The sequence below is a fragment of the Coffea arabica genome, chromosome 3e (assembly GCF_036785885.1).
Source record: "Coffea arabica cultivar ET-39 chromosome 3e, Coffea Arabica ET-39 HiFi, whole genome shotgun sequence".
NCBI lineage: Eukaryota > Viridiplantae > Streptophyta > Magnoliopsida > Gentianales > Rubiaceae > Coffea > Coffea arabica.
This window is the reverse complement of record NC_092315.1, coordinates 16389445-16401037: the sequence shown is the minus strand read 5'-3', so window position 1 is coordinate 16401037 and position 11593 is coordinate 16389445. Positions and strand designations below refer to the sequence as shown.

General features: G+C 41.2%; 1 non-coding gene across 1 annotated transcript; it reads left to right on the top strand.

Annotated features, from left to right (window-relative positions):
* Positions 1-11213: 11213 nt before the first annotated feature.
* On the top strand, positions 11214-11320 carry LOC113736168 (small nucleolar RNA R71). Its single transcript, XR_003459656.1, has one exon. It is a non-coding gene; the product is annotated as a small nucleolar RNA R71 (small nucleolar RNA).
* Positions 11321-11593: the final 273 nt, after the last annotated feature.

The following is an 11593-nucleotide window of genomic DNA, read 5'->3' as shown; positions in this document are numbered from 1 at the left end:
TTGATCTATACGATGATCTAAGGCAATCGAAGCACCCAATTCAGTATAGGATCTTCCAAAGTAATTCACCTTGAAGTAGTTAGTGAGTCAAAGTTGCAGATCGTTTTCTCCTTGAGCCGATTTCGAGGAACAAGTGCTTAATCCCCTTCTTCTTTGCAAAGCTGTGAACAAGTAGTCAAAACTATGACCAATTACTTGTAATCAATATTGGTAAAAATTAGACAAGCAGCAATTACTACTTACCCTTCCAAGCACGCCGAGTCACAAGGGACATATAGTTGCATAAGGCTTGTACAAAGGATCACCTAAATCTGGAGCTGCCCTTAAAAGTTGCAAGAATTTTAGTGCAAGCTGATGCAATTACTCCCTATAGATTTTATACCTAAGCGAGGCATACAATGTATGAAGATTCTGCCCTCCAACAAGTGCATATGTTTGGAACGTCAAATAAAAGAAAAATAGATCATCAAAGCTACTTGCCTGAGTCTAATCATTCAGGCAGAAAAAAGATTTATTGACCGTTGATAAAGAGCAACTAAACGATAAACAACATGAAGTCTAATTATCTAAACATCCAAACATATAACGCATATGCCTGTGATGATGAACCATTGTTAAAAGCAGTTAGAGCGCCATTCCCGACTACTTTAACTCAGCAAAACCACTCAACACTTCTTTCTTTTTTTAAAAAATCATGCTACAACATTCGATGAATATTGGTTCTTTGTTAAACACCAAAAGCCATCCATTATTCTATGCCTCAAACTTGCATATATAAATTGATTGCCTTTCAACAAGAACTCTACCCATAAGTTGTGATATTAAAAAATTCATTGACAGGTGCCGAACCTATGTAATAATAATAATAAAACCTAACTACCATCAAAAGCAATCATTAATCAATTCTAAGTACTGGAGCAGAGACTCTAGGTGTGCAATGGGTTACTTGATTCACCATGTTCCCGAAGAGTTTGTTTAATCCGATATACTAGAATTAATTATCTGACTAAATTCACTAACTAGTAGACAGTGACAAGTAGGATCGATTCCAAAGGGAACAGGTAGGAAGTTGTTTCTTCCCAAGTCAATAGAACAAAATTGCGGGATATTTAATAAAATGAAAATGAAAATAAAATAAACAAAACTCAAAAGCTAACTCATCAAATACAATTTACTAAAAATAGCAATTAGTAAAATTTCACCCAAAAGATCAACTTTTCAGGTACGGTCCAATTAAATGATCATCGATGCAAAGATATTTCATTCATTCGTCACTAGGTTGGTTATATCTATCAACAAGTTCTGACGGTCAGTTTTTCCTTACTTTTTCGACAGCCAAGGTACGACCGTTGACTGCTTCTCTAATCAGAAAACAACCCTAGGTACGACCATAAAAATTTAATTATCCAGTTGTATTAAAACTAGAAAAACCTAACCCTAACCAATACACACGCTCAGAGGGTTTATTTAAACTAGATCTTACGTTTCCCCAATACAAAGTCAATTATGGTGGTTGTCACTATTTATCAACTAAACAAACAATTACAGATTCAATTAAGTTAACGTGACAGTAGACTATTAGATTAAATTAAATATCCGGCCGTTGATACTCAATTAATAAAATAATCGTAAATAGTTAATCCAGAAAACACACGAATAGTAACGGATTGGAAGAAATAGTGACAGTTCGATTAGATCTCACAGATGTTATGGACCACGTCTTCGCGTCAACCTTTGGTAGAGGAGAAAACCTAGCCGCTCCTCATCGTACCAATCTCGCGTGAGTTGATTGTTATCATCCACTTAATTACCAAAAAGATGGGAAAGAAGAAATAACAAGGAGACAGACGAAAAGTCTTGCTTCTCTTTTTGGGTTTCGTGTTCGTACTGGAGCAAAAAGTAAAAGCAAAGGTCTAACGAAAATCATCAAAAGCAAAAGCAGATAGTAAAATCGTCTACCAGGGAAAAAACTAAAGCTAATGTCTTCATCCCACGTGAATCTGGCTTTTTTTTTTGCCGATTCTCCCCAGGTAGCCGCCGAAAAAAAAGGAAGAAAAAAAAAGTTAGAGAGAGTCCCTGCTTTCTCTAGGTGGAAAGTTTTTATTCTCTGCACCCCTGCGGCCTACGAGAAAATAGCCGCCCTTTTGATTTTCTAATTCCCCACTTTCTTTACCAATTCCACGGGGTCCGTCTTTTAGGCATCTTTCTATAGTTTTTGGCATGGGCACGCCCTGAAATGAAAAGTCTTCTGAAAATTTGCTACGAGATACCACTTTTAACACCAACCGCCTGTAATTTACACAAATATCAAATATGAGCAAATTCTCAATACTTAGCACAGTAAGTAGCCAAAATTATGACCAAATAACAACGCAAAAGGGTGCCCAATAATTGCTCTATTAAATTCCCCTACACCTAGACTATGCTTGTCCTCAAGCATTTCGAATCTCAGAAGTACAATCAAAATAGCAACGGTTATACAGTAATCTACACTAACACAAGCATCCCGCATTCCTAACAATGTCGCCGAAGTTAGAACACATCGGACAGGTAGTTATCCAAAGAGTACGAATAGTAATACTCGTCACCTTCAAGAAAATGTATAGGTACCAGGAGCGCTCAAACCAACACCACGGAATGACATTACCATAGACTTGCACATTTATCACATCTCTACCACTCAAAAGTGAACTAAATACAAAAAACTAAGGGACTTTAATAGGGTTGTAATGGGGCTCAGGTAAAAGGCGGGATAAGAAGGTAAAGATAGGGTGTAACGTGTCAAGAGAGTGCCCGATATCCACTACATAACCTCAATGCTTTACTGGAGAAATTCTACAAGCAAGACATTTCCATTTGCTATACCTATTGTGCAAGTGTCGAAACTCTCTTTTTTTCTATTTTGATTTTGAGAGGGCGTCTTGCAAGGCGTGAGCACGCCCTGTAAGCTAGAATCCCACGTTCACCAATTTGTCGACACTTTCTCTCTTTTTTTCTTTTTTCGATCTCAGATGCACAGAACCAGCACCATACAACTTTTATTCTAACAACACTTACGACCCTAGATTTATTTGCCTTGCAACAAACAATGAAATTCAGAAATCTCTTAACGACACAAGATTGAACAAGAAAGTCTAAAAAAGGTCCTGAGTTATCAAACACGGCTAACAAACAAAGGAGAAGGATAAAAGATCAAATTGGTTCACTATTGGGAGACAAGATGAAGGCATGATTTGTAGAAAATTAAAGAAGGTTAAATCCTAAACACCCTTATCATTTCACATGCATCAAATTCAACAAAATGTGATTTCAACATGTACAAAATAGCAAATTCTAGAATGACAAAACGGGGTGCGATACCTACTCAATCAAACAAGAATGAAGCAAAACATGCTTCATATAAGGCTCAAAAGCTCCCAAAGTTTCAAGATTGGGTCAAGTCCAGCATATTCATCACTCAACTACATTAGCCAGGAAAAATAGAGTACATAGCTAGCATAAATGACACATACACGTGCACCTTGATTGTGCAATCCATCATAACAACATGCTCTAACAGTTAACAAATGTAGAACTAAAGAAGTCAACCAACTACACTTTTTTTTTCTTTTTTTTTCAAGCAAAAAGAAATAAGCAAAAGGAAATAATAGAAACCACCCCCCACACCTAAAACCTACATTGTTCTCAATGTAACAAAAATAAATAAAGTGTAAGGATAAAGGGGGCGAAACTTCCCTGACTACCGAGAGGGTGCAACATGACACTAAGGGGGAGGAGGATGAGGCGGCTGGAATCCAATATGAGCAAAGAAAGCTGCCTGATTCTCCGTCTGAATATAGGCAAAAACCTGCAGCGCTGCAAGACGGCCATTCAGTTCCTCAACTCGCTCCCCTAGTTCATAGGCAGAATCGTGGAGGGACCGGTATTGGGAATCCCAAGCAGGGGGAGCATGGTAGGAGGATGGATCCGCCTGATCAGTATGGGGCAGTGAATCAGTAGGAGGGACAGTCGGAGGAATCCGGGGTTGTGGCTTGCCCTCGCCAGGAGGTGTCATCTGATATACATCTCCCACTTTGAAAATAACCCTCATTCTCTCCAAACTACGCAAATCCAATGGCTCAATCTCGCTAGTTAGAGCGAACTTGTGTTCTTTGTTAAGGTCAAGCAATCCCAACCGAATGGCCAAGTGAGTAATGAGCGAGCCCATAATCACCGGCTTATGCAGCTTTTGAATGATGGATTGCATTTGAGTGGCCACCCAACATCCAAAATTAACCTGTACCTTGTTGCGTATGCACCAAAGAAAATAAAATTCAGTCTTGGCAAGGGTGCCGGAGGAGTCTTTCCGGCTCGAGAAATTATAGGCCAAGAATTTGTGGATAACCTTCAAGACCGAATCCTTAAGATGAGAGGCCTTGGACTGACTTGGATAATAGAGTTGAGAGTCCGTGGACCACTCCCTCCATATGTCAATGTAATCACTGGAAAAGGGTCTTGTATAATCACACGCACTGTTGATATACGTCCCAGAGGAAATGGTATCCTCACTGACAAACCCCAAAGTCAGATTAAAGTCATTAATGGACATATCCTGTGGAGCACCCCTTAATCTGAATTTAATCACCCCTACTCATCCAAGGTGATGAATTCATTTTTATTGAACTCAAAAGTGGAGTAGAATTCATAACACAATTCCTCAAATGTAGGGTAGTCAATGATCAGATACCGCTGCCACCCGATTGCAGAGAACAATTGTTCAACCTCTCATGTAATTTATAAATGATCCAAAGTTGAGGCATGAAAACATTTACATGGAGCAAAAGGACGCGACAACAAGCTATTCAATCGGTCCTTTTGTTTCCGTGTGAGGTCAGTGATAGGTTCCCCCCAGTTCCCCGGAGATATAATACTCTTGGAGAGACCTAGATAGATGGGACCGATCTTACGAGGTTGGAACCCAGATGCACCAGACGTTGTTGCCTTTTTCGGAGGCATTCAGAGACCACAAAAATAAATATAAGTAGGCACAGAAACAGCAAGGCAATCACCAAACGGGGACAGGGGACCACAGTCAACAGGTAACACTCAACAGTCAGCAGTCCAATAGCAAAGAGAAACACAATTACCCCCACCAGAACAATGACACTGCAAGCAGACACAAAGATGCCCCACTAGCGTCACTTGGCAAATAACAGTAAAGACAAACAGATCCGAAACCGCACAATTGGAACTAACAGTCAATTATATTCAACAAAGGGTGAATCACCAGCCACGTGTACCAAATTTCAGATCCACCAGAACCCACAGATATTATAATCCCAAATTCGAGTTAAATATATCAACAAGACTCCAAATTCAAAAATTAGTGACAAAAAATATAGTAAAATAGGGGTACCACTTTGCCACGTTGGAGGAGACTGCGGGAGAGAGGCACGGCCAGAGAGAGGGTCACGAGGAGGCGCGCGCAGACTGGACAGGTCGCGCTGCTGACGAGCGTGCGGCCGACGCACGTACAGACTGGCAGGCGCTAGTCGCTTGAGTGGCTGTGCTGACTGGGGCTCACTGGGTGCGCTGGAGAAACGCGCTACGCATGCGAAGAGGTTAGGCAGGTTGCGCGCGGCTGTAAGGTGCTCTGCGTGAGCAAGAGGCAGCACATTGGAGATGCGCGTTGCTGAGGCGCGCTGCGTTGGTCACGAGCGGCTGCTTGGGTTCACTGAGGAAGCGCGCGCGGTTGGGCTGCGCTGGTGGAGGCGTGGCGCGCGCACTGGGCATCGCGCGGCTGAACCAGATCGATGGTGCGCTGGCGCACGGCCTATTAAGCGGTTGCGAATCTGGTTGGTTGAGTGGGTAGGCAAGCAGGTAGCGGCGGCGCTCAATGGGGCAAAGAAGCGGCGTGCGGCGACGATGATATGCTGCGCGATAGACGAGAGAGAGAAGTGCGGCGACACGATGGTGGTGCGGGCTGGAGAGCGGCGCGGACGAACAAGAACAGGGAAAAAGTAGAAATTGACACTAAGACAACACAACAAAAAGTGAAAAGTAGAAACTAAGACAAAGGAAATTAAAAAGACCAGACAAAACAAGAAAAGAGAAAAGTAGAAAAATAGGGGTTAGAGAGGGTCCCGGTCGCGTTGTCGCAGAGGTTGGAAGGCATGGCCACGCCTTGGGGGTCGAGGTCGTCTGCCCACCAAATTTACAAATGTCCATGTGCGGTGATTACAAGGCGCGGGCACGCCTTGTAACAAGGAGTCTTTTGCCGACGAATTTTTTTGCTCCCAACCCAGAATAAAACTGCACAGAAACACCCATGACCTACAATAAAGATTGTTTATCAATAGGAACTTAAAGCCATTGATCTCGAACACACAAATATGAAATAAAACACAACTGAAATCCTTGGATTGCCTTCCAAATAGCGCCTTTCTTTAACGTCATTGGCTAGACACAGCAATAGTTAGTTAAGTCTCACAATTTGGATCATCAAGATATATGACCTCCACTTGCTCACTATTAAACCCCTCATAATAGGGTTTAAGACGTTGATCATTTACCGCGAACTTCTTCTTAATCTTTAAACTTTGGATTTTCACTGCACCATAATGAAAAAATTAGAAATGACAAATTAACCAATTCAACGCGAACGTAACTTATCGGAAAAGAACTTAAGTCTCGAGTGATAAAGGAGGACTTTTTGCCCTACTACAAATGACTTTCGTGAGACTTGCTAGTCATGAAAGACTTTGCCCTTCTCTTTATAAATTGCTGCATTTTCATAGGTTTCATTCCTTAGTTCTTCCAACTCTTGTAATTTGAGATTTTTATGTCCCCCCGATATACATAAGGTTCATGTTGCACCGCTTAATCGCCCAGAATGCCTTGTGTTCAAATTCTACTGGGAGGTGGCACGGCTTCCCAAAGACTAATCTGTATGGAGACATTCCGAATAGCGTTTTATACGCGGTGCGGTAAGCCCATAGAGTATTTTTCAACTTCAATCTCCAATCCTTTCTGTCAGGCCGCACCATCTTCTCCAGAATTGACATAACCTCCCTATTCGACACTTCGGCCTGACCATTCGTCTGCGGAAGATAGGGTGTGGATATTTTGTGGAGTACGCCATATTTATGGAATAAAGCAGCGATCGTTTTATTTCAAAAATGAGTGCCCCTGGCACTAACTACAGCTCGCGGCATTTCAAAGCGGACAAAAAATGTTAGATTTTATAAATTCTGCAACCACACTCGAATTATTAGTCCAGGTGGCCTTTGCCTCCACCTATTTAGAAATATAATCGACAACAAGTAAAATGTACAAGAAACCAAAAGACGACGGAAAGAGACCCATGAAATCTATACCCCAAACATCGAAAATTTCAACAAACAACATGGGGATTTGAATCATTTGATCTCTACGAGAAATATTTCCCACCCTTTGACATTTATCACAAATTTACAAAATAAATATGCATTCTTAAATAGAGTAGGCCAATAAAAATCACTCTCCAACATCTTACGAGCTGTTCGCTTTGGCTCAAAGTGCCCTCCACATGCAAATGAATAACAAAAGTTAAAATAGAATGAAACTCACCTGTACTTATACACCTTCTTATCACTTGATATGAGTATTGCCTCCACAGATAAGGGTCATCCCAAATATAGTGTTTGGCATCACTTCTCAATTTATCTCTCTTAACCTTTGGCCAACCTGTAGGTAATTGATTCGTTACCAAAAAATTAACAATATTAGCATACCAAGGTACTGACGAATCAATGGCTAACAACTACTCATCGGAAAACGATTCTCTCAATGGCAGATCCTCCTTATTCGTAAGCAAACGGCTCAAATGATCAGCCACCAAGTTCTTGGCCCCACTCTTTTCCTTAATCTCTAAGTCGAACTCTTGCAGAAGCAGAATCCATCGTATGACCCGGGGTTTTGCATCCTTCTTCGCTAACAAGTATCTCAAGGCTGCATGATCAGAGAAAATAATTACTTTTGCACCCAATAAATATAACCTAAATTTTTCTAGTGTAAAAACAACGGTTAGTAATTTTTTCTCCGTTGTGGAATAGTTAAGCTGAGCTCCACTCAATGCTCTCAACGCATAGTAAATCGCGTGCGCAGCCTTGCCAATTCTTTGCCCCAACACTGTTCCTACGGCATAATCACTCGTATCGCATATTATTTCAAATGACAGGCTCCAATTTAGGGGTTGAATGACGGGCGGCGATATCAATGACTACTTCAATTTATCAAAAGCCACCTTGCATTCATTGATGAAATCGAATGTCACGTCCTTTTGCAGCAACTTGAACAGGGGTGCTACGATATTTGAGAAATTCTTGATGAACCTTCTATAAAACCCTGCATGATCCAAAAAGAAACGTACTTTCCGTACACATACGAGGTAAGACAAAGCAGAAATAAGATCTATTTTTGCTTTATCTACCTCTATTTTCTTAGCCGACACAACGTGCCCTAAGACAATACCATGTTCTACCATAAAGTGGCATTTTTTCCAATTAAGGATCAAGTTTGTCTCTATGCACCGTTTCAAAATTAAAGTTAGATTATCAAGACATTCCTCAAAATTGTCCCCATATACGCTAAAATCATCCATAAATAACTCAATAATCTTTTCTACGTACTCGGAGAAGATACTTACCATGCACCTTTGGAAGGTTGTTGGAGCATTGCAAAGGCCGAAAGACATCTTCCGGTAGGCAAACGTACCAAATGGGCAGGTGAATATGATTTTCTCCTAGTCCTCCGGTACTATTGCGATCTGGAAGTACCCTGAAAAATCATCAAGAAAACAGTAATAAACACGACCAGCCAACCTCTCTATCATCTGATCAATAAAAGGGAGACGAAAGTGGTCCTTTTTTGTTACGGCATTCAGTCGTTGGTAGTCGATGCACTGGCGCCATCCCATGGGCTTCCTAACCGGAACCATCTCACCTTCATGGTTCTTCTCTACAGTCACTCCCGCCTTTTTTGGGATCATTTGAACGGGACTCACCCAAGAACTGTCCGAGATAGCAAAAATAATTCCTACCCCAGGAGTTTAAGTATCTCCTTTTACACTACTTCCATCATTAGTGGATTCAACCTCCGCTGCGCCTGTGTTACCGGTTTCGCATCATCTTTGAGCCGTATCCGGTGCATGCATAAGGACGGACATATTCTTTTGATATCTGTTATACTCCACCGAATCGCCTCCTTATGATCCCTAAGGATTCGCACCAGTTTGTCCTCTTGACTTGGAGATAAATGTGCAGAAATGATCACCGGAAGTGTCTCCCGGTCTCCCAGGAATGCGTATTTTAGATGTTTTGGGAGAGACTTAAACTCTAACTCCGACGCCTGCACAACTGAGGGTAACAACTTTGTCCGAATTTCTGGTACAAAAAGAGAAGTAAGTTCATATCTTGGAGAAATGGTTGGAAGTGAATGTAATGCTTCAATTGCTGGTGCAACTCATCCCTTATGTCCACATTAAGAGTTGCACCCAATTCAAGAGATTTGGTCAAGGCCACTTTCAATGCGTCTTCACCATCCAATTCGAAAGTTTTCTGTACAATAGGCTCAATAACAATCAAAATAAAGACTGAGTTAGATTCCTTCGGATACTTCATCGCCTAAAAAATATTGAAATTTACAATTTCGCCATCAAATTCCATTGATAAAGTACCCTCATTCACATCTATTTTAGTTCTAGCAGTGCTAAGAAACGGTCTACCTAACAAAATAGGTGACGAATTTAACGATTTTTCATATTCCATATCTAGGATATAAAAATCTGTTGAAAAAAACTAACTCATTTACCTACACCAAGACATTCTCAACTAGCCCCTCTGGATAAGTATTGGTGTGGTCAGCTAGTTGGTTATGATGGCTGTTTCTTTTAGTGGCCCAAGATTTAGAGAGGCATAAATGATTTTTGGCATCACATTGATTGACGCCCCTAAATCCAACATTGCTTTTCTAATCGGTATATTTCCTATTTTGCATAGGATTGTGAACATACTTGAATCTCCACACTTGGGTGGGAGTTTTCTTTAGAGTATAGCCGATACATTTTCTCCTACTGCTACTCTTTCATCCCCTTTCAACTTCCTCTTATGGGTGCACAAATTCTTGAGAAATTTTGCGTACTTCGGTACCTGCTTAATTGCCTCCAACAAGGGGATATTGACCTCTATTTTACGGAATACGTCCAAGATCTCTTTTTCTTTCTCCACCCTCTTTGTCTTTTCCAACCTGCATGGAAAAGGAGGTAAATTATATTTAATGGGAATTGATGGAGTAAGAGTTATCTCAGGGTTTCCACGAATGCGTCCTTCTTCTTCAATCTCCTTTTCGATCTCTTATTCACTTTTACTCTTTAGGCTCGTGGCTTTAGACCCCTCCACCTCTTTACCAGTCCTCAATGTTATGACACTCACATTCTTAGGGTTTCTCTCGGATTGCGATGACAATTTTTTGAAAACTTGGGACTCCAAACGATTAATTGCAGTTGCCATGTGGCTTATTTGAGTCTCCAAATTTTTCGTGCCCGATGTAGTTTTTTACTGGAACTGAGCAGTACTGTGATCAAAATCTAGTTTCTTGCTAGAGTTGAGTAGTACTCATGGCCAGACTCTTGACAATATCCTCCAAAGAGCCTCTTGAATTGGAGGACAAAGGTTGAGGTTTTGGTTGCCATGGTTGCTGAAATCATGGTGGATGATTTGAGAATGAATTCTGTAGCTTGTTCCCATAGCTGAAGTTGGGGTGGTCTCTCCAATCCGAATTGTACATGTTCGAGTATGGATCGTATTGCCTACGAGATACGGGCACGCCTCCAGCCATATTTACTTGTTCAACTCCATTCTCTTGCAAAATAGGGCACGAGTCAGTGGGGTGGTCCACGTTTGTGCAAATTCCACAGACCTTTGCCTGATACACGTTCCTCACAGTTAATTGCCGAACAAAAGATGTTAGCTCCGATAGTTGCTGGTGAATGGACGACGCCTCTACCTCATTAACCCTACAGGTAGGGTTATTCTCGCGTAGGCCAAACTGTTAAGAATTTTGCCATAGTTTCAATAAGCAGGCATGCTTCTCTCTGTGTCTTATTTGCCAGTGCTCCCCCACTCGCAGGATCAATGATACTTCTGTCAGATGACTGAAGTCCCTCATAGAAGTATTGGATCAATAGTTATTCACTAATTTGATGCTGTGGGTATCTAGTGCACAACTTATTGAACCTTTCCCAATAATCATATAGGGATTCCCCGGGATACTGCTTAATGCTGCATATCTCTTTTTTCAGACTTGTAGCCCGGGATGCAGGGAAGAATTTTTTCAAAAATTTCTTTTTCAACTGGACCCATGTTGTGATACTACCTGCAAGTAGGTAGTATAACCAATCTTTCGCTGCATTCTTAAGGAAGAAAGGGAATGCTCTAAGTTTGATCTACTTTTCAATAATCGCTGGAGGTTTCATACTAGAACATACTATATCGAACTTTTGGATGTGTTTGTGGGATTCCTCATCCGAGAGGCCATGCAACGTGGGTAAGAGGTGAATTAATCCTGACTTCAGTTC